At 47.5% G+C, this 23,905-nt stretch overlaps 4 non-coding genes across 4 annotated transcripts; all 4 read left to right on the forward strand.

The window, feature by feature from the left end:
• Positions 1–8,259: 8,259 nt before the first annotated feature.
• Trnar-ucg (transfer RNA arginine (anticodon UCG)) lies at positions 8,260–8,332 on the forward strand. Its single transcript has one exon. It is a non-coding gene; the product is annotated as a tRNA-Arg (tRNA).
• Positions 8,333–8,784: 452 nt separating this feature from the next.
• Trnak-cuu (transfer RNA lysine (anticodon CUU)) lies at positions 8,785–8,857 on the forward strand. The gene has a single exon. It is a non-coding gene; the product is annotated as a tRNA-Lys (tRNA).
• Positions 8,858–9,760: 903 nt separating this feature from the next.
• Positions 9,761–9,833, forward strand: Trnar-ucg (transfer RNA arginine (anticodon UCG)). The gene has a single exon. It is a non-coding gene; the product is annotated as a tRNA-Arg (tRNA).
• A 638-nt stretch (positions 9,834–10,471) lies between these two features.
• Positions 10,472–10,544, forward strand: Trnak-cuu (transfer RNA lysine (anticodon CUU)). The gene has a single exon. It is a non-coding gene; the product is annotated as a tRNA-Lys (tRNA).
• The last annotated feature ends 13,361 nt before the right edge of the window (positions 10,545–23,905 follow it).

A 23,905-nucleotide genomic window follows, 5' to 3' on the forward strand; every position in this document is an offset into this window, starting at 1 on the left:
TTTACCTCTCAGAAATGATTATGAAATAAAAGTGAAGTACGTGACGAGTGTGACGTTAGGAAAACATTAGGCAGCATGGAGAGATTCTGTATGGGACCAACCAACCCAAACGAGTACTGTGTGATCTGATAACCTGCAGGTATCCATCGAGGCAGCACGGCTATCTCAGTCGGTAGAGCATGAGACTCTTATTCACAGGGTCGTGGGTTCGAGCCCTACACTGGGCGGAACAGAATTTTTTTCTGCTGCAGATGTAAATTACCGAATTTCTGATTAACGTGATGTAATGGAAATAGCAACTTTAAAATTTGCCTACGTCTCCATCAGTCGCAAGGAAACTGTATTTGAAGGTGAAGGTGATTTTGTAGACATGTGTGAAAGTCATGTTCTGAAGTGCAGGTGGTTTTGTTTGGAGAGAACATCGGCTACGTGTCAGATGTGTAGCCAAGCAGTAGTGGGTCGCTATAGCGGCAAATATTAGTCGAAAGTATTAAGTGTTGTCAGCTGAAGTCTGATGATTCAGACGACCGTACGGACGAAGTACTCAGAAGTTCCGCTACGCCGCGCCTCTTTAGCTCTTTGGGCGCAGTCAGCTTGCAGCGGCCTTGGCGGTCGGACGAGGGTTGTTTTCGCTCTCTCCTGTGGCGGTCGCGTGCTGTTTGGTGAGTGTGCGCATTCCTACGTAGTTTTATTGTGGCGTGATGAATTGCATTCGACTATAATGGATCAACTTATACGGAAAGACACGTTGAAATTGAGTTTTGACCCTCATTATGCACGACCCAAATCCTTTGAGGTTGAGTTATTTATTAGAGACGTCATGAAAATAACTATTGATGATATGATTGGCATTCACCTGTCTATCTTCAGCAGTGCGGTGTACCTCAAATTGTTGAATCCCGAGAAATGCGAGCAGGTCGTTCAATCTTGTGGAGGAGTGTTGAAGTTCAACCATTCTGTCGGCAATGTTGGTGATGTCAGAATTTCGCTTGCTGGTCTCGGAGTGAAAACTGTTCGCATATTTGAATTACCCTTTGAAATTTCCGCTGACCAGATTAATGCCAAATTGAGGGAATATGGAACAGTCATCAGCAATACGGCAGAAAAGTGGTAGACCATACATATTTTCCCAGTGCTAAACGGTGTCCGTCAGGTGAAGATAGATATGTTAAAGCACATTCCGTCCTACATCACTGTGTGTGGCTACAGGGCCATAGTGATTTATGACGGGCAGCCTAGAACTTGTGCGGGATGTGGGTCCACAGAACATATCTGTGCTCAGTGTGTCCAATGACGCGTGGCGCAAATACCGGCCGGTGAGCGTGAGTTGCGCGGCCCGACGTCTACGTTGCCATTATCATACGTCGCCGCCGCTCGGGCTAATGTCACCTCGGAACCTAGTTTAGATGTTTCGCTAGAGGGTTTGCACGCAGTGCACGAAGGCGCGACACCGATGGAAGCGAACGATGTACCGAATGTTCCTTCTTCACACACCCAGAAGGAGGGCAATACTCACTCGCAGATGGGGCACCCACCGGACACCGAAAGTATTCCGGCGGGCGTACCGTTTCGAGACGACAAGTCCGACGTGGACCGGATGGAGTCGAACTCGAACGAGATGGCTGGCCACCAGCCCCCGCGGTCTCCCAAATCTCAGAAGAAACGCCGGCTAGCACATCAAGGGGCAGAAGCAAAGGCGCCAATATTGCGTGAAAAGGCGAACTACGTCAGACAGAAACTGCCTGAAGTAACTGACCCATCGTCGTCGGCAACCAGCAAAACGGCAAAAAAATCTCGGACGGAAGAATCGGTCACTGATCACGGACGATCGCCCTCAGGGGACCCTGCGGTGGCCGATTCATTGGATCCGAACCCTATGCCTGAATGTTCCAAGCTCTCGGATTGCGATATGAACCCAGACAAGTTCGTGTGCGATTGGTCAGATGACGTTGAAGAGGGTGGTCGGGAAGAAGATTTAGTACGGGATCGGCGCGGTATAGAGAATCCGTCATCAGAAGCTCAAGCAGGTGTGTCCCACCAGCAACACACGGCTACCGCCGGCGTCGGTGCAGTGGCTGATGACGCGGACTTCTTTTAGATGATGTTCGCCATGAACATCAATAGTAGGCATATTGTCACCTAGACCTCTGTTCTCATGACGTCCTTGCAAGCTTACCGCATTGCGACATTGAACATCAATAAGATCAGTAGCCCTCTCAACTTAAAAAACCTTCAAGATTTTCTCTATGCCGCTGATATTGATCTCATTATGCTGCAGGAAGTGACCAATATTAACCTTGACCGTATCACAGGTTACAATGCCGTCGTTAATCCTGGAAATGGTACTGAACTAGGGACCGCGATCATGGCTAAGGAAGGGATAGTGATGTCACATATCGAACGCCTGGCGAATAGCAGAGGTATAGCGACTACTATCGATACTACCAGATTTATTAATCTCTACGCCCCTTCCGGTTCTGGGAGACGACGACAAAGAGCAGAGTTTTTTAAAGATGGCATTGTGCCACTTTTCACACCACCTTCAGACCAACTTATATTCGCTGGTGATTTTAACTGTGTACTCAGTCCCAAAGACCAGACACTAAATTTCAATCCGTCCGCCGAGCTTCGCGCCATCATTGAAGAGTTAAATTTAATAGACACATGGGAGCATAGACACGGTGACAGGCCCGGATTCACATTCGTTGCTGGTCACTCAGCTAGCCGCGTCGATAGAATCTACGCATCAGCAAATATGAGTGAACATGTTTTGCAGGCAGAGCTATGGCCGACTGTCTTTACAGATCATGTGGCATATTTATGTACCGTCAATTTAGCCAAACAAGGGACGTACAGGGCAAGGGGACCTGGAAACTAAATGTAGCGCATTTAACAGAACCCGAGTGTCACACAGTCTTCCGCAACACGTGGGCAGAATGCGAACGAAAGTTTCCCGCATACGACTCTGCCTTTACGTGGTGGGTAAAATGTGCAAAACCCGCCTAAACAAAAGCGATGAAGAATTATTACAGAGATCGATGTGCCTGGCAGAAGCAAACCCTGGAATTTCACTTTCAGTGTTTAAGGGATTTATATCGAGAAGATGCAACGGTAACAGCAAATCGTATGCATATTAAACGAATAACGGCTACGATTTTAACCCTCAAACGGAAGCAATTGGAAGGCTGTAAAGTCAGGACATGTCTGCAAAACGCCATACAGGACGAAACGACATCAATGTATCATGTTATTCGCGAACAGAAAAGGGGGCACAGAAAGATATTGACAGAACTGCACACTGCAGATGGTCGACACTTACACCACCAGTGCAACATACGAGACGAGATTTATAAACATTTCACAGCACAGTTAACGGAACACCCGGTGGATATAGCGGCGCAGCAAGCCCTCATGGCACGCCGTTTTGCGACATTGAGCACGGAAGAAGCAGACGTCCTCGCTGCAGTAATAACTGACGATGAAGTAGCGGACCCCATTCGAGGGAGCCCACAGAATAAATCGCCTGGCCCCGACGGATTACCGGCCGAGTTTTATAGAACTTTTCGTCACCATTTAGTTCCAAAGATGACCATGGTCTGTAATGATATCCTAAACGCTGGAGATGATATCCTAAGGGAATACTGTGAGGGCATAGTGGTATTGGTCCCCAAAACCCCAGCGGGCAAGACAGTCGACAATCTCCGACCGATTACATTACTTAATATGGATTATAAGATATTCGCATGGGTCATGATGCAGCGATTCAGTGCGGTACTCAGTACTGTCACGGGGGCCTATCAAACGAGCGTTGGGAAAACTAGAAACATCCAGCAGACGTTAAGCGAATATAGAGATATCATAGCTACAGCCGCCGCTTGTGACATCCGATGCGCTCTAGTCTCGCTAGATTTTGAAAAAGCATTCGATAAAGTCAGTCACTCATATCTTCTGTGCGCGATGGCAGCAATGAATTTTCCACGGAAAGTTATTGACACTGTTACACTCCTGCTGAGAAACGGAACATCCAAGATCTGTCTCAACGGACAACTAAGTAAACCTATTTCCATCACTAGGTCGGTCCGACAAGGTTGCCCGATGTCAATGGCTTTGTTTGCAGTTGCTCTTGAACCCTTGCTGTTCTCCCTGACGCAAGACCTTCCGGGATTACGTATACATGGCCAGAAGATTGTCTTCCAGGCATTTGCGGATGACGTCAGTTTCGTGGTGACGAAAGTTGAAGACTTAAAACGCGCGTTTCAGCTGATAAACACTTATGAAGCCGCCTCAGGAGCGAAAGTCAACTGTAAAAAGTCTGGCGTTATGGCACTTGGTAGGGGACTAGAACTTGTCAATAGCAGTTCACTAAAAAGGATGGCAACTTTTAAATGTCTCGGCATTGAATACACGCGCAGCATCCGCTGCACGGCTGCTCTTAACTATAGGAGATTGTTGGCACAAATTCGGGCCGGCATACGGCAACATCATTTGCGAAATCTCAACGCCATACAAAGAGTGCTTTTAGTCAATACTTACATCGTTTCAAAAGTCAATTATGTTGCGCAAATCCTCCCAATACCAAAAGTCATAGCACAACGCATGCTTGCGGCGCTCGGCCACTTTGTCAGTAGGGGACAAATTTTCAAAGTCGCATTTGAAACCTTGACGCACCCCATGGGAAAGGGCGGCCTCAATCTGACTGATGTTTACCACAAAGCGAAAGCATTATATATCAGCAACGTGTATAAACAATGGCAACGAACAACACATTCCTTAACGGCCCTTCTTCTCCATGAAATCGCACTAGCCAGCATGACGCCTCCTGTCAACGTAAGTCACATCCCGACTGCATTATGCCACTTTAGTAATTTTTTCCTAGACTACAGCTATGTTCAATGCACCATACCTGAGAATGATCTTTACAGGGTCAGAGCTCCTTACAGCTGCCTGACGGACAGTAAATCGCGGAACAGAATAGAAGTAAAGTATAAAGACTGCAATTGGGCAAAGATCTGGGAAAACATTCACGACGCACACTCACCATCGCAGGTGCGGTCTACGTGGTACATGGCGGTCAATAGGATCATACCGACAAATTCAAAGCTACACATGATTGACTTGTCCGACACTCCGAATTGCGTTCACTGTACTTTACTAGATACCATTGAACATCGCTTTCTATGCGACGATGTGAAGGACATCTGGATTCTCTTTGCGCGGAAGCTCTCAAGTATGCTGCGTACTGCACCTAGGATGATTACTCCAGCTGGACTCCTCACTCCCGATGCCGTTCCATAAACCCCCCCCCCCCCCTCAAAACGACGAGCAGTCAATTGGCTTCAAGGTCAGACGGTGTATTATATATTATCGGCGCCAGAAAAAAATAAAGAAGACTATTGGTTATACCTACTAACTCAACACCAGAAACTTCAAAGAATAGACAAATATAGAGAAAAGTATGCGTCTTTCCTACTCCGAACATTAACGTAGAGAGATATTCATCCAGGGCGACGTCTGCAGTACGAAACTAATGCAGGATGGCCCCTTCAGCATTATAATGGCCGCAATTAGGATCCGGATTGCGGGAATCGAACGGTCACGAATATGCGACGGACCGCCCCGACAGTGGTGACACTTTGGGGGGCGATGCCTGTCCTGTCGACAGCATTACGAGACTGTTCTACAGGAACCCCGTGGAATTTCGGAGATCTAATACTCACATTACAATTATTCTTTTCTTACTTATTTAGGGAGATTCGTTTATATGCACGAAAGACGTGTTTCTTTTATGTTTGAATCTCCCATAAAAGAGGAGGAGAAGATTTGTTCCTTCATGCTGCGGAAGACTCCAGCACCCTCCAGTTTATTTTCACATATGCAGTCTTCCTTGGACGTTGTGATGAGTTACTCACATTCTCGCAAAAGAGTTAATTTGTTTAATCCCCACATGCAATATAGTGTTTTAACCAACTATCCAAATGCATACTGAAGAGCATTAAACTGTCACACGAATATTATTTAATATAAACGGTGACTTTTTTTATGGCGGAGAAGCCGAGCCGATGAAGGCAATTTGGCGAGCGTGAGGACGGGCTAGAAGGGGTGGATGGAGGCCCGAAAAAAAAAAGGTATGATTCCTGCTTTGGGTGCAGGAGGTCCCGGGTTCAAATCCTGGACAGGCCCTAATTTTCACAAAAAAAAAGTGGTAGTGCACTGCCTAAGCAAACCAGGGGTCGTGAGTTCCATCCTCACAGGAGGAAGACGAATTTTGGAAATCAGTTGCGCGTCATGGCCGTATAGCAAACAGTATCTGTGATGACGAACAATTAGCGACAGGCGTTTTATTAAGAATTACTCTCAGATGTGATTAAGGCGAATGGCGCAGATAAAGCATTTGCCAAAGCGGTACGGCATAAGGTGGGACGAGGCAGTCAGAATTACATTTTATAGATGTTTTTCTCGCAAATCTCTGAGCCTCTCGAGGTCGTCGTCGTCGTCGTCGTCGTCATCGTCGTCGCGGCCGCCGCTTCTGCAGTAGTAGCAAATTGCCATCGTAGCAAATGCGGCGAGGGACACCCTGCCATCGATTCCGAATGCTCAAAGTGTGTGGTCTTGCTTTCCTGTCTATGTTTGGTCGGTCTCGTAAGATGTTGAATGTAACGAATGGGTGGGAACGAGTAAGGGGCAGCGGCTGTGTGGAACGAAAACACAATTCCTCAGGGGGTGTGAGCGTTTCGAGATGAATCGTATATAAGTTATAGTTGGTCGTCAATGACCGTGTGGCCTAATGGATAAGGCGTCGGGCTTCGGATCCGAAGATGGCAGGTTCGAATCCAGTCCCAGTCGTGTTTTTCCAGTTCTGAAAAAGAAACATACCGTTTTAATGTAGCAATTGAGCAGTACGAAACCGTCTGAATGTTGCTGTTGACCATTTTGTGCTTGCAGATGGTGTTGAGCTTGAAACACACACAACAAGACCGGTGTTAACTAGCGAAATGGTCGTCAGAGTGCCCCCAGCGCGAGTTTTGACTGGCACTGGCACATCTAAAACAACGTCGGAAAGTAACTCATTCGGCTTTTGAGTCACATCAAGTATGTGTGTTAATTTTGACGCCGCTAGCTCTGCAGATTTTCATGCAATTCCTTTACCTCTCAGAAATGATTATGAAATTAAAGTGAAGTACGTGACGAGTGTGACGTTAGGAAAACATTAGGCAGCATGGAGAGATTCTGTATGGGACCAACCAACTGTGTGATCTGCTACCCAGCAGGTATCCAACGAGGCAGCACGGCTAGCTCAGTCGGTAGAGCATGATACTCTTATTCACAGGGTCGTGGGTTCGAGCCCTACGCTGGGCGGAACTGAATTATTTTCTGCTGCAGATGTAATATACCGATTTTCTGATTAACGTGATGTAATGGAAATAGCAACTTTAAAATTTGCCTACGTCTCAATCAGTCGCAAGAAAACTGTATTTGAAGGTGAAGGTGATTTTGTAGACATGTGTGAAAGTCATGTTCTGAAGTGCAGGTGGTTTTGTTTGGAGAGAACATCGGCTACGTGTCAGATGTGTAGCCAAGCAGTAATGGGTCGCCATAGCTGCAAATATTAGTCCAAAATATGAAGTGTTGTCAGCTGAAGTCTGATGATTCAGACGACCGTACGGACGAAGTACGCAAAAGTGCCGCTAGGCGGCGCCTCTTTAGCTCAGTGGTAGAGAATTGGTCTGGTAAACCAGGGTTCGTGAGATCCATCCTCACAGGAGGAAGACGATTTTTTGGAAATCAGTTGCGCGTCATGGCCGTATAGCAAACAGTATCTGTGATGACGAACAATTAGCGAGAGGCGTTTTATTAAGAATTACTCTCAGATGTGATTAAGGCGAATGGCGCAGATAAAGCATTTGCCAAAGCGGTACAGCATGAGGTGGGACGAGGCAGTCTGAACTACTTTTTACAGATGTGTTTCCCACAAATCTCAGAGCCTGTCGTCGTCGTCGTCGCCGCCGCCGGCGCTTCTGCAGAAGCAGCAAACGGCCATCGTAGCAAATGCGGCGAGGGACACCCTGCTTTCGATTCCGAATGCGCAAAGTGTGTGGTCTTGTTTGCCTGTCTATATTTGGTCGGTCTCGTAAGAGGTTGAATGTAACGAATGGGTGGGAAAGAGTAAGGAGCACCTGCTGTGTGGAACGAAAACACAATTCCTCAAGGGGTGTGAGCGTTTCGAGATCAGTCGTATATAAGTTATACTTCGTCGTCAGTGACCGTGTGGCCTAATGGATAAGGCGTCGGACTTCGGATCCGAAGATTGCAGGTTCGAATCCTGTCACGGTCGTGTTTTTCCAATTCTGAAAAAGAAACATACCGTTTTAATGTAGCAATTGTGCAGTACGAAACAGTCTGAATGTTGCTGTTGGCCATTTTGTGCTTGGAGATGGTCTTGAGCTTGAAACACACACAACAAGACCGGTGTTAACTAGCGAAATGGTCGGCAGAGTGCCCTCACCGCGAGTTTTGACTGGCACTTGCACATCTAAAACAACGTCGGAAAGTAACTCGTTCGGCTTTTGAGTCACGTAAAGTATGTGTCTTAATTTTGACGCCGCTAGCTCTGCAGATTGTCATGCAATTCCTTTACCTCTCAGAAATGATAATGAAATAAAAGTGAAGTACGTGACGAGTGTGACGTTAGGAAAACATTAGGCAGCATGGAGAGATTCTGTATGGGACCAACCAACCCAAACGAGTACTGCATGATCTGCTACCCAGCAGGTATCCAACGAGGCAGCACGGCTAGCTCAGTCGGTAGAGCATGAGACTCTTAATCACAGGGTCGTGGGTTCGATCCCTACGCTGGGCGGAACGGAATTTTTCTCCACTGCAGATGTAAATTACCGATTTTCTGATTAACGTGATGTAATGGAAATAGCAACTTTAAAATTTGCCTACGTCTCCATCAGTCGCAGGAAAACTGTATTTGAAGGTGAAGATGATTTTGTAGACATGTGTGAAAGTCATGTTCTGAAGTGCAGGTGGTTTTGTTTGGAGAGAACATGGGCTACGTGTCAGATGTGTAGCCAAGCAGTAATGGGTCGCCATAGCTGCAAATATTAGTCCAAAATATGAAGTGTTGTCAGCTGAAGTCTGATGATTCAGACGACCGTACGTACGAAGTAGGCAAAAGTTCCGCTAGGCCGCGCCTGTTTAGCTCAGTGGTAGAGCACTGGTCTAGTAAACCAGGCGTCGTGAGATCCATCCTCACAGGAGGAAGACGATTTTTTGGAAATCAGTTGCGCGTCATGGCCGTATAGCAAACAGTATCTGTGATGACGAACAATTAGCGAGAGGCGTTTTATTAAGAATTACTCTCAGATGTGATTAAGGCGAATGGCGCAGATAAAGCATTTGCCAAAGCGGTACAGCATGAGGTGGGACGAGGCAGTCTGAACTACTTTTTACAGATGTGTTTCCCACAAATCTCAGAGCCTGTCGTCGTCGTCGTCGCCGGCGCCGGCGCTTCTGCAGAAGCAGCAAATGGCCATCGTAGCAAATGCGGCGAGGGACACCCTGCTTTCGATTCCGAATGCAAAAAGTGTGTGGTCTTGTTTGCCTGTCTATATTTGGTCGGTCTCGTAAGAGGTTGAATGTAACGAATGGGTGGGAAAGAGTAAGGAGCACCTGCTGTGTGGAACGAAAACACAATTCCTCAAGGGGTGTGAGCGTTTCGAGATGAGTCGTATATAAGTTATACTTCGTCGTCAGTGACCGTGTGGCCTAATGGATAAGGCGTCGGACTTCGGATCCGAAGATTGCAGGTTCGAATCCTGTCACGGTCGTGTTTTTCCAGTTCTGAAAAAGAAACATACCGTTTTAATGTAGCAATTGAGCAGTACGAAACCGTCTGAATGTTGCTGCTGACCATTTTTTGCTTGGAGAAAATAGAGAAAAGAGAATTAAAAAAAAATGGATAAGGCGTCGGACTTCAGATCCGAAGATTGCAGGTTCGAATCCTGTCACGGTCGTGTTTTTCCAGTTCTGAAAAAGAAACATACCGTTTTAATGTAGCAATTGTGCAGTACGAAACCGTCTGAATGTTGCTGTTGACCATTTTGTGCTTGGAGATGGTCTTGAGCTTGAAACACACACAACAAGACCGGTGTTAACTAGCGAAATGGTCGGCAGAGTTCCCTCACCGCGAGTTTTGACTGGCACTTGCACATCTAAAACAACGTCGGAAAGTAACTCGTTCGGCTTTTGAGTCACGTAAAGTATGTGTCTTAAATTTGACGCCGCTAGCTCTGCAGATTGTCATGCAATTCCTTTACCTCTCAGAAATGATAATGAAATAAAAGTGTAGTACGTGACGAGTGTGACGTTAGGAAAACATTAGGCAGCATGGAGAGATTCTGTATGGGACCAACCAACCCAAACGAGTACTGCGTGATCTGCTACCCAGCAGGTATCCAACGAGGTAGCACGGCTAGCTCAGTCGGTAGAGCATGAGACTCTTAATCACAGGGTCGTGGGTTCGAGCCCTACACTGGGCGGAACGGAATTTTTCTCCGCTGCAGATGTAAATTACCGATTTTGTGATTACCGTGATGTAATGGAAATAGCAACTTTAAAATTTGCCTACGTCTCCATCAGTCGCAAGAAAACTGTATTTGAAGGTGAAGGTGATTTTGTAGACATGTGTGAAAGTCATGTTCTGAATTGCAGGTGGTTTTGTTTGGAGAGAACATCGGCTACGTGTCAGATGTGTAGCCAAGCAGTAATGCGTCGCCATAGATGCAAATATTAGTCCAGTTCCGCTTCAGACGCCGTGCAGTGTGGACGTGCCTAGTCTTCCGCTCCGCCGTAGCGTTACGTTTAGTGGGATATCGTTTGTTTACGTGTAGTGTTGTACCTTTAGTGAGTTTTTCTCCGTCGTTGTTTCGTTCCTTGTGTTACTTTCTGTGTGTATTTCAGTGTTTTTTGTGTAGCGGTTTAGACCGCGTAGTTTTTGAAAATGTAGTCTCAGGTTATTCCTCGTCAGGCTACAGTTAGTTTTGCTTTTGACAAGTCCACCCGCCACGTGCAACCTAGTTCCCTTGAGATTCATGTTTGGTTAGTAGATATCTTTGGCATCCATTCCGATCAGGTGCACACTGCTTATTTTGATACAGAACTCTATGTTTTCTTTGTTAAATTTATGGACCCCCTTCAGGTTGATAAAATTATTTCCAAATTTGGTCATGAGGTTCTCTTTCGGCATCGGGATGATTCTGTCAGTACCGTACTGCTTTCAAATGCTTCCATTACGTACACCAGTGTTCGTGTTTACAACCTTCCGCCGGAGGTGGATAATGTGTATCGTAAGGAAGGTTTACTCAAGTATGGTGATGTTAAGAGTATTCGCCTTGAACGCTGGTCCAGCCAATATCGCCTGCAGTGTTACAGTGTATTCATTCCATCGAAATGCACGTGAAGCAGTATATTCCCTCGCACCTGCAGATCGGTGGATATCGTGTCCATGTAACATATAGTGGTCAGGTTGGCACCTGTTTCTTGTGTAATGAGAGTGGCCACGTGCGTGCCGACTGTCCGCGGAGGGTTTTTGTGTTAAAAAATTCTCTCGAACAGCGTCGCAAGTTAACGGTCGCTGACCTCGTTGCCGGTGGTTCTGCTCTTGGTGTCGAACAGTCCAGTGGTAATAGCGCCCCGCCGCAGGTTTTGCACGCCCCTGACACAGAATTTCCTCCTTTGCGTGCCAATTCTGATGTTGTTCCGTCTGTTCCTCAGGTGGGTGTGCCGCTTTTGAATAATAAACGGCGTCGCGCACAAGATGGAAATAGTACGGATGAGGATCTCCCCAAGATGCCCCAATCCGAGAGAGGGACATCCTCCGAGCCACAGAGTAGTGTAGATGCTCCCTGTTCCCCTGAAGTAGCTGTTCCGGTAGCGGCTGCTGACGCCCCTCCGGCTTCCGACGTGGCTTCTCTCGAGTCGGCTCGTCGGTCGGGCCTGTTGGCGCCGCCTTCCGAACCGACTTCGTTGTCACAACAAGTTTAGTCGCAACAACTTCCTGCTTCGCTGCCCCACACCTCTGCCAGCGGAGCTGCTCCGCTTCCATCCAACTTTGCAGCTTCAGACCTTCCTGCTCACGTTTCGCCTCCGTGTAGTCCATGTTTGCCGGAAGCTAGTATTGGTTTAGACCAGTCCGTTTCGTCGGATGTTTCCCCCGCGACCCGGGACCCTGACTGTGGACCGGCGCGGGTGGTGTCGGATACAGAACTTGACCCTCCTACGTCACCGGCGGCTGCCGCTTCCTTGCCCGTCAGCCGACGCAAGTTGCGCGTTCAGCCGAACGTCAATGCTGTTCGTAAAAAACCGAAACGTAAGGGATCCGCGGAAGGGGGTAGCAGTCCTCTTCCCTCGGATGCCTCCGTCTCCCCTGCTATGGACTGTGATGTTGATGCGTCGGTGTAGGTGATTTCTTCTCTCGCTTTTCTCTCCATGGTTCAAGCATACACCTTTCTTACCTTAAATGTTAACCGTATTGAGTCCGACGTTTGCATTGCCTCTTTGCGGCAGTTTCTCTACGGCTCCTGTGCGGACGTAGTATTTTTGCAGGAAGTATTGTTTTCTGATCTCTCTCTCCCTGGATTTCAAACTGTTTTTAATGTCGCACCGGAAAATTCGACAGGAACTGCTCTTTTCTTTCGAGAAGGTATTCCTGTTACTGACATTGAATTCCTTGACTCTGGCCGTGGGATTGGTTGTCGTCTTTTTGATCTCTGCCTAGTTGTTTTGTATGCGCCCTCTGGTTCGGGTCGCACTGTGGCTCGATCGCGCTTTTATAAGGAAGAGCTTATTTATCTTTTGCGCAAGAGTCCTCGGAGTCTCCTGCTCGGAGGCGATTTTAATTGTGTTTTACGCCCCGAAGACCAGTCCCCCAATTTTAATTATTGCCGAGATTTACATGACTTGGTTCGTACGATGCACCTGCGTGATGTTTGGGAACACAAATATCCCACCCTGGTGAAATTTACGTTTTTTACCGCGTCCTCATGCAGTAGACTCGACAGATTCTACTTCTCTGATTTTTTATGTGATAACATTCTTTCTGTCGATGTTATTCCTACTAGTTTTTCTGACCATTGTGCTTTTACTGCAACTGTAAATCTTAGTCACCAACCTGCAAGACTTTATCGTTCCCAGTGGATGTTAAATGTTTCCCACCTTGCCGACAGTGCCATTGATGAAGTTGTAAGTGCCGTGTGGGAGCGATGTTTTCACTCTGTCCCGCGTTACCCCTCCTTGCTCGTTTGGTGGACTGCGTTTGCCAAGCCCAAGATTCGTCAGATTTTGATTTTTTACTGTGCCGCAAGGGCGCGTGATTTTAAGAACACGTATGAATTTTACTACTCTGTCCTGCGTGAACTGTATGATGCGGCGGGTCCTTCTCCTCTGCGGATCCATGATGTTCGTCGTATTAAAGCAAAGCTCTTGACCCTCAAACGACGACAGTTGGATGGTCTGCGAGTAAAGTCGAAACCTCACTCTCTTGTTGAAGGTGAACTGACTTCTTTGTACCACCTGCTGCGGCATCAGACTCGACGTCGTCGCACCTTCATCTCTTCTCTTATGGTGGATGATGGACGACAGCTTATTGCACAGGAGGATATGACGCGTGCTCTTCATCAGTATTACGCTAGTCTCTATTCTGCCGATGATTCTGGTGCGTCACTTTCTGATGATGTCCTTGAGGCTCTTCCTGCGACGATCACGCCTGACGCGAACGGCGACTTTCTCCGGGAGTTCCAGGTAGATGATGTTTTCGGTTTTATTGCTCGCTCTCCGTCCGGTAAATCGCCGGGTCCAGACGGCCTGCCTAAAGAATTTTATCTCCGTTTTTGGCCTCTTTTGGGTGGCACTTTTACGCAGATTTTAAATGAGATTGTCAGGGGGATGGATGTGCCAGCCGATTTTAAAGTAGGGAAAATTGTTTTAATAACGAAGTCCACTGGTCGTTTATCTGCTGCCAATCTTCGTCCGCTCACATTGCTGAACTTTGATTACAAGACAGCTGCTAGAGCGTTCAATAGTCGATTGTCTTCTCTGCTTCGGTCTGTGATTGGGGCACATCAATGTTGTTTTCCTGGTAGATCTATTCTGACCCCTGTAGCCGAATATCGGGATGTTGTCTCGGTTGCGGCGGTTACAAACGTTCATTGTGCCTTTGCTTTCCTCGATTTTTACAAGGCTTTTGATCACGTCAGTCATGTGTTTTTAAATCGTGTTTTAGATACAATAGGTTTTAACGCTTCATCACGTGGTGTTCTTGGTAATTTGTATAGGGGAATAACTGCTCGGGTGTCAGTCAATGGGCAGCTGACGCCGCCCATTGCTATCCGCCGAGGGGTACCTCAGGGTAGTCCGCTCTCTATGTCTCTATTCATATTGTCCCTGGAACCGCTGCTTCGGACTCTTGCTTTCAAGCTTCAGGGTATGACCCTCTCTGGTGGGAAGCTCACGGTTAAGGCGTACGCGGACGATGTCGTTGTTCTCCTCCGTCAACGTGATGATATCACATTGTTGAAAGGGGCAGTTGATGCATACTATTGTGTCTCTGGAGCGCGTCTCAATCAGGGTAAATGTAAGTTCCTTGATATTCGAGGTTTAGCGATGCTGGTGTCCCTTGGGCCACTTTTGTCGATCGCCATACGTCATTGGGGATTAGCATTGATCGGTGTCCTATAAAAATGGCGGCTCTTAATTGGAAATCTGTCACCGAGAAGATACAGGGGGCTCTGATGGTCCATGAGCAGCGCTCTGCTACCATTTTGCAAAAAGTCAGAATTTTAGACACATACGTGTTATGTAAAGCCTATTATGTTGCTCAGCTGTTCCCACTTCCCATTATGGTGGCGAAAAGGTTGCGCCAATTGTCTAGCAGGTTTATATGGAAGGGTCATCTATTCAAGTTGCGTTACGAGATTATGACGAAACCGCGTATCTCCGGAGGCTTGGGCCTCACTGACATTACTCGCAAGGCATCTGCCTTGTACGTCCGCCGTACGAGTCTCATTGTTACGCAAGAAGTGACTTCAATTACATCCAGACTTTTTACTGTTCTGCGTCCGAAGAGCCTTGCTCCACCTGTCGACGTTGGTCGCCTCAATTTTAAGTTGAAACACGTCCGGGAATTTTATATTGCGGTTAGTTACCTCGGTGACGTCTTCTTACGACGACCGGTGCCAACGACCAAGAGCTTGATTGCCCGTTGTGAGGGGCTGGCTGGTCCCAATCCAATGGAACTGGCGTCTCCATCAGTGTCCTGGAGGAACGTCTGGAAGAATGTTAGTCTGCCGATCCACTCAATGGCTGTGGCGTCCACATGGTGTAGGGTAGTTAATGGTTTGGTCCCCACCAACGTACGACTGCACCGTATTGGTCTTTCTGACACGGACAACTGCACTCGGTGTGGTCTCCTGGACACACTTGAGCATCGATTCACCTGCAGTGGGCACCTTGCTAATTGGCTTTGGCTCAGGAAACAACTGGCTTTTGTCACTAGGACTGCCGAAACCGCTTATACCATTGACATCATCGTACGGCCCGATTCTTCCTTTTATCTGTGAACGAAGCTCAATACCGTTATGTGGTTGCTTGGACACTTCGTACATTTTGTCAATAGTTGTCATGAAGAGGATGAACACCTAACGTTTCGGCAGTACATCCTTACTGCTTACTGGAACCGATTGCGCTTGCCAGGACTCCGTAAAGATTTTGCAAATATGCTTAGCCTGACATTTGAAAGGGAGGGTGTTGGCTAAGGTCGCCTGTGTGAGCCGATTTCTTTTATACTGTAGCTGGTTTTGCCGCCTTTATGTAAAATTATTCTCTACACCTGGACTGAAGTTTACGTGGACCTTTAGGGCGAACAAGAAAAACAAAAGTAAGACCAAGAACCGAGACAGTAGGGGAAAGTAAGACGCCGTTGTACAGGTGCCATTCGGAAACAGGACGGTGGAATCATCGTGGCCAGGCCTTGGGTTTTGACCCCTGCCCGCTTTGTTTCCGCAGGCCTGAATCTGATTGCCACCCCTAACATTTAAACAATGGCACACGAAAACGAAACAAAAAAATGGTAAAAAAAGAAACAAACTGGCAGAGCATTTGTCTTGTACACCACGGGTCTAAAAAAATATAAAGAATAAGAAATAAATCAACAACAAAACAAAAAAGACAAGAGAAAAAAAGGGAAAAAAAGTGGTAGAGCACTGGTCTAATAAACCAGGGGTCGTAAGAAAAAAAAATGGATAAGGCATCGGTCTCCTAAACCGGAGATTGTGGGTTCTAGTCCCATAATAATAAAAAAAAAGTGGTAGAGCACTGGTGTAGTAAACCAGGGGTCGTAAGTTCCATCCTCAGAGGAGGAAGACGAATTTTGGAAATCAGTTTCGCGTCGTGGCAGTGTAGCAACAGTATCTGCGATGACGGACAATTAGCGACAGGCGTTTTATTAAAAATTACTCTCAGATGTGATTAAGGCGAATGGCGCAGATAAAGCATTTGCCAAAGCGGTACGGCATAAGGTGGGACGAGGCAGACTGTATTACATTTTATAGATGTATTTCTCACAAATCTCTGAGCCTCTCGCGATCGTCGTCGTCGTCGTCGTCGTCGTCGTCGTCGCGGCCGCCGCTTCCGCAGTAGTAGCAAATGGCCATCGTAGCAAATGCGGCGAGGGACACCCTGCCATCGATTCCGAATGTGCAAAGTACGTGGTCTTGTTTTCCTGTCTATGTTTGGTCTGTCTCGTAAGAAGTTGAATGTAACGAATGGGTGGGAAACAGTAAGGGGCAGTGGCTGTGTGGAACGGAAACATAATTCCTCAGGGGGTGTGAGCGTTTCGAGATGAGTCGTATATAAGTTGTACTTGGTCGTCAGTGACCGTGTGGCCTAATGGATAAGGCGTCGGACTTCGGATCCGAAGATTGTGGGTTCGAATCCTGTCTTGGTAATGTTTTTCCAGTTCTGAAAGAGAAACGTACCGTTTTAATGTAGCAATTGTGCAGTACGAAACAGTCTGAATGTTGCTGTTGACCATTTTATGCTTGGAAATGATCTTGAGCTTGAAACACACACAACAAGACCGGTGTTAACTAGCGAAATGGTCGGCAGAGTGCCCTCACCGCGAGGTTTGACTGGCACTTACACATCTAAAACAACGTCGGAAAGTTACTCGTTCGGCTTTTGAGTCACGACAAGTATGTGTGCTAATATTGACGCCGCTAGCTCTGCAGATTGTCATGCAATTCCTTTACCTCTCAGAAATGATTATGAAATAAAAGTGAAGTGCGTGACGAGTGTGATGTTAGGAAAACATTAGGCAGCATGGAGAGATTCTGTATGGGACCAACCAACCCAAACGAGTACTGTGTGATCTGCTACCCAGCAGATATCCAACGAGGCAGCACGGCTAGCTCAGTCGGTAGAGCATGAGACTCTTAATCACAGGGTTGTGGGTTCGAGCCCTAAGCTGGGCGGAACAGAATCTTTTTCCGCTGCAGATGTAAGTTACCGATTTTCTGATTAACGTTATGTAATGGAAATAGCAACTTTAAAATTTGCCTACGTCTCCATCAGTCGCAAGAAAACTGTATTTGAAGGTGAAGGTGATTTTGTAGACATGTGTGAAAATGGTTCAAATGGCTCTGAGCACTATGGGACTCAACTGCTGTGGTCATTAGTCCCCTAGAACTTAGAACTACTTAAACCTAACTAACCTAAGGACATCACACACATCCATGCCCAAGGCAGGATTCGAACCTGCGACCGTAGCAGTCGCACGGTTCAGGAATGCGCGCCTAGAACCGCGAGACCACCGCGGCCGGCAGACATGTGTGAAAGTCATGTTATGAAGTACAGGTGGTTTTGTTTGGAGAGAACATCGGCTACGTGTCAGATGTGTAGCCAAGCAGGAATGGGTCGCCATAGCTGCAAATATTAGTCGAAAATATTGAGTGTTGTCAGCTGAAGTCTGATGATTCAGAGGACTGTACGGACGAAGTACGCAAAAGTTCCGCTAGGCCGCGCCTCATTAGCTCAGTGGTAGAGCACTGGTCTAGTAAACCAGGGGTCGTGAGTTCCATCCTCACAGGAGAAATACGAATTTTGGAAATCAGTTGCGCGTCATGGCCGTATAGCAAACACTATCTGTGATGACGAACAATTAGCGACAGGCGTTTTATTATGATTTACTCGTGATTAAGGCGAATGGCGCAGATAAAGCATTTGCCAAAGCGGTATAGCATAATGTGGGACGAGGCAGTCTGAATTACATTTTATAGATGTGTTTCTCACAAATCTCAGAGCCTCTCGCGTTCGTCGTCGTCGTCGCCGCTGCCGCTTCTGCAGAAGTAGCAAATGGCTATCGTAGCAAATGCGGCGAGGGTCATCCTGCCATCGATTCCGAATGTGCAAAGTGTGTGGTCTTGTTTTCCTGTCTATGTTTGTTCGGCCTCGTAAGAGGTTGTATGTAACGAATGGGTGGGAAAGAGTAAGGGGCAGCGGCTGTGTGGAACGAAAACACAATTCCTCAGGGGGTGTGAGCGTTTTGAGATGAGTCGTATATAAGTTATACTTCGTCGTCAGTGACCGTGTGGCCTAATGAAGGGGGGGGGGGGGGGGGGGTAGCTCAGATGGTAGAGCGCTCGCTTAGCGTGCGAGAGGTACTGGGATCGATACGCAGCGCCTCCAGAAATAAACACATTCTCGCTTCACGCGTCGGGCGACTAGGTTGTGCTCTTAGTTCCGCCTCTACCGTAGCGCAGCGTGTTTTCCTCCTGTCAGTTTAGTGCCGTGTTGGTCTCCGTGCGCGTCGCATCGCTGGTTGTCGGCTGGTGTTTGGTGTTCGTGCGGCCCTTCCTGTCGCGGCGTCGTCTCTCGCCGTGATGTCCACCATGGTTCCCACGAAAGTTCCGCGTACAGGTACAGTCAGTTTTACCTTTGACAAATCCACGCGTCACGTCCAGCCCGGTTCTTTGGAGATACATGACTGGTTAGTCGGTACAGTTAAGGTCACTACTGATCAGGTGCATACCGCATATTTCGACAGCGAATTATATGTGTTTTTTGTTAAGTTTCTTGACCCGCTCCAGGTTGATAGGCTACTTTCTCGTCATGGTTCTCAGGTACCCTTTACGCACCGTGATGGTTCCACTAGTATGGTTCTCTTGGCAAATGCAGAAGTGATATATACGAATGTTCGGATATTTAACCTTCCGCCCGAGGTTGACGACTGTTTTCTGAAGTCCGTTTTGCTTCCTTATGGGGACGTACGCCATATTCGAAAGGAACGCTGGTCTGCTCAGCACCGCTTACAGGTATATAGTGGTATTCGGTCGGTGGAAATGGTGGTCAAAAAACCTATTCCTTCTCACCTACAGGTATGTGTTTATAGGGTCCATATCACGTACAGTGGCCAGGAAGGAACATGTTATTATTGTAATGAAACTGGTCATTTCCGTACTAATTGTCCGCGGCGTGTGGTGGTATTAAAACCTACATACGAACAGCGTAAAAAATTTACATTAGCTTATCTTCTCCCGCAAGGATCTCGGACTGAATCGCTCACTGTTACTGAGGGACGCAGTGATCCGTTGCCCAACAACGACCGTGATTTTCCCCCGTTGTCCTTGAGTAGGGATGCTGCAGCCCTTAATTCCGATGTGCCCGCGCTGATTTCTCACAACAAGCGTCGGCGAACACAGGATGATGCGGCTGATGAATCTTCCTTATTGGCTCGCCCTTCCGATGGGCCTCCGGTAAAGGACTCTCTTTCTCAGTCGGAAATCGTGGATGAGGACGCCACAGGTGCTATCACGCCTTTGCAGAAGCTCCCTGACACCTTATCTGACGTTGTTCCTGCTGCCGCGGCAGCCTCTTCGGAGGCGCCCGTGACGGAACCTGCTTCTGGTTGCCACGTGTCTTCTCCGGTTCTCTCTGACACTTCTCCTATTGACTCTGTTTCGCATCCCCCTTCTGGAATTTCTGTCGCCCCCTCTGGGTCATAGCCTCCTCCCATCAAACAACTGATTGATTCTCCAGAGCCAGTGGATCCCGTTGTTATTCACCAACTGTCCCACCGTGAACCCATGTCTGCGGACGAGTGGGATGTAGAGGCCTCTCTCCCGCAATCTGACACGGAATGTCTACATGATGCTCCCACGCAACCGAACGCTGCAGCGTCGGCACCGCGGAGCCGCAGTCGAATCCGTAAACAGCCACAGAGAGCCGCGTCACGGCCGAAGAAAAAGCAGTGGGAAGATGAGGGTTCTGTTTCGTAGTTTTTCTCTCTGTGGTTCAGCGCTTGTTTCTGGTATGATTACTTGTATGTTGCTCCGTCAGCTGACGGCTCTCTACCGATCTTTGTTCTTCTTTCTGGGTTGAAGTTCCATGCAAGCATATACATTTCTTACTCTGAATATTAACAGAATATGTTCTGAGCTTCGGCTCGCCGCTTTGCGACAGTTTATCTGTCAGTCTGGGGCAGATGTTGTTTTTTTACAGGAAGTCCTATTCGACCAGTTTTCCATTCCTGGGTTATCGACGTTTTTTAATGTCGCTTCAGAACTTTCTACGGGCACTGCCTTGTTTTATAGAGAAGGCATTCCGTTGATGAATTTCGAAGTACTCGATAGTGGAAGGGGGATCGGGTGCACGTTTTATGATCTCAGTTTACTCCTTCTTTATGCCCCTTCTGGTTCGGGTTGTACTACGGCACGTTCGAGTTTCTATAAAGAAGAAGTCATTTACCTGCTTCGAAAATCCCCGACAAAGATAATTTTAGGTGGGGACTTCAATTGTGTTCTACGGCCGGTAGATCAGTCTCCTAATTTTAATTTCAGTAAAGAACTCGATGACCTTGTGCGCTCCTTGCACCTGCGTGACGTGTGGGTTTCTCGCTATTCTACACTTGTGCGACATACCTACTTTACTCCCACGTCTAGCAGTCGCCTCGATCGCTTTTACCTTTCCGATTCCTTGTGTGGGCAACTTCTGGCTGTTGATGTGATACCAGCCTGTTTTACTGATCATTGCGCTGTAGCCGTTACGTTTAATTACGAGCGACAACCGGTAAAATTGTTTCGTCCTCCTTGGATGCTCAATATCGCGTATTTGCAAGATACCTCCCTTGGTATCGTACTGGAGGACATTTGGACTCGTTGTTCTCGTACTATGGACCGGTACCCGTCTATCGTGGCATGGTGGACACTGTATGCAAAACCACACATCCGTAGTGCTCTCATGCGTTTTGGGGCAGCGAAGGTGGCAGAAGATCGACGAACGCAAGAATTTTACTATTCTGTCTTACGTCAACTGTACGATAGTGCTACGCATGCTCCCCTCCGGGTTACTGATATACAGCGCATCAAAGCCAAATTGCTGCAGCTCAAACGCATTCAAATGGAGGGCCTGCGGACGAGGTCTCAACCACGTTCCCTTCTACAAGAGGAACTGACGTCACTCTACCATCTAGTCCGTTTACGGTCGCGCCGGAAACGTGGGTGCCTTGCCTCCCTCACAACCACTGACGGCCGCGTGTTCACCTCTCACCGTGACATTTCTGACTTCATTTACACCTATTTTACTGATCTGTACGATACTCATGTCCCGGCGAAAACCTCTCTTGACGACTTTACCTCCTTGCTGCCTCGCGTCGTTACTCCTCAATTAAACGACGCCTTTCTGCGTCCCTTTCAGAAGGATGACATATATGATGTTGTTGCAGGAGCGCAGTCCCGCAAGTCGCCTGGATTAGATGGTATTCCTAAGGAGTTGTATGTTCAATTTTGGCCGCTCATTGGTGACACCTTAACGTCAATGGTAAATGAAGTGATGCGGGGAGTCTCACTTCCTGCTCCTTTTCAGGAAGGCAGAATGGTCCTCCTCCCGAAATCCACAGGTCGACCTGCAATTGATTCCCTCCGTCCTATTGCTCTCCTTAACTTTGATTATAAACTTGTCGCTCGAGCAATTAATATCCATCTCTCTAAGCTGCTCGATACCATTATTGCCGCCCACCAAAGCTGTGTGCCTGGACGCACGATACTGACTTCCGTTCTCGAATGTCGCGATGTAATCTCGGTGGCGGCTGCCGCTAATATCCCAGGGGCTTTGCTTTTTCTTGATTTCCAAAAAGCGTTCGATCGCGTCAGCCATGATCTTTTATCGAGAGTGCTCACCGCTGTCGGCTTTAATAATGATGCTCGACAAGTCTTAACTAATCTTTTTACCGGTATCAGTGTCTCGGTGATTGTGAACGGTCACCCTACCCCCCCCCCCCCCCCCCGGATATCGATCAGACGGGGGTTACCCCAGGAAAGCCCCTTATCCACGTCACTTTTTGTTCTATCCTTAGAGCCCTTACTTCGCCATCTCACCATGCAATTACGTGGCTGGAATATATTGGGGGAAATTTTTGCAGTCCGTGCATACGCCGATGACGTCATGGTTTTAGTACGACATGCCGAGGACATACCGCGGCTTAAGGATACCTTGGATTCATTTTGTGGTCTTGGTGGTGCTCGCATTAATGATCGCAAATGCACGTTCCTGCCGTTGAGAGGCTTTGATCATGTCGTCATTCCTTGGGCGACGGTTGTCGATCGCCATAAGACCTTGGGGATCATAGTGGATCGTAATCCGATCAAAATGGCGGCACTAAATTGGCGTGAGGTTACGAGTCGTGTTCACGGGGCGATCCTTGAACATGACCGCCGTTCCCTTAGCCTCCTTCACAAGGCACGGGTTTTAGAGACCTATGTCTTCAGTAAAATATACTACGTTGCGCAGGTCTTCCCGCTTCGCGCGATGATGGCCCGCAGGCTGAAACAGCTGTCTAGTCGATTTCTGTGGCGCCGCCATGTCTTCCGTGTCCGGTATGAAGTTGTGGCCAGGCCTCGGAAGCTTGGAGGATTGGGTCTTTCAGATATCAAAGTGAAGACGTCCATCTTATTTGCCCGCCGCAAAGTTTTAACCTGTACGCGTGCTCCGCATTCAGTCACCTCTCGTTTACTTTCCCGCCTGCGGCCGGCCAGTCTCACCCCTCCTGTTGATGTTGGACGGATTAATCCTAAATTGCGGCACATTCGTGAATACTTTGTACTTGTTGGTATTCTGGGTGCTGATATACTTTCTATGACGCATATTACTACCAACATGCTACAAATCCGTTGGGGTACAGCATGTTCCCCTTCTTCTGTTGAACTTGCTTCCCCATAAACTTCATGGAAAACGGTCTGGTCTCATCTTAGTCTTCCCATTTTGCCGATGGAGATTGTTTCAACGTGGTATAAGGTCATTTACCGTCTGATACCTACTGGTGATCGTCTTTTTCGTATTGGCCTTCGTCCTACTGATCAGTGTGAGGAATGTCATCAAACTGACACCTTACTTCACAGGCTAGTTGCTTGCGGACGGGATCATTGGCTCTGGGTCCGCCGTCAATTAGCTTTTCTTACTAGAGGGCCTGAAACCGCATTCCCAGACGACATCTTCTTACATCCGGACATCTCTTATTTTCCTCAGACGAAAATGAACACGATTGTCTGGCTCTTGGGTTACTATGTCCATTACGTCATTGCAGGCGGTAATGACCCAGATCCCCGCGTTTTTCATCATTATTTGTCAACTGCGCATTGGAAATGGCAGCGGTTACCACAATACCGAACGCTTTTTGCGAATATGCTTTTTCTTGTGTTTAACCGTCAAGGTGTTGGTTAAGTTCCCCTGTGATTCCTGTTTCTTTCCTGAGCTTGAGTCCCCTCCCTTGTTGTATTTTTTCTTATTTTTTTTTGGCATGTATATATATACACTCCTGGAAATGAAAAAAAGAACACATTGACACCGGTGTGTC

The sequence above is a fragment of the Schistocerca gregaria genome, chromosome 11 (assembly GCF_023897955.1).
Source record: "Schistocerca gregaria isolate iqSchGreg1 chromosome 11, iqSchGreg1.2, whole genome shotgun sequence".
NCBI lineage: Eukaryota > Metazoa > Arthropoda > Insecta > Orthoptera > Acrididae > Schistocerca > Schistocerca gregaria.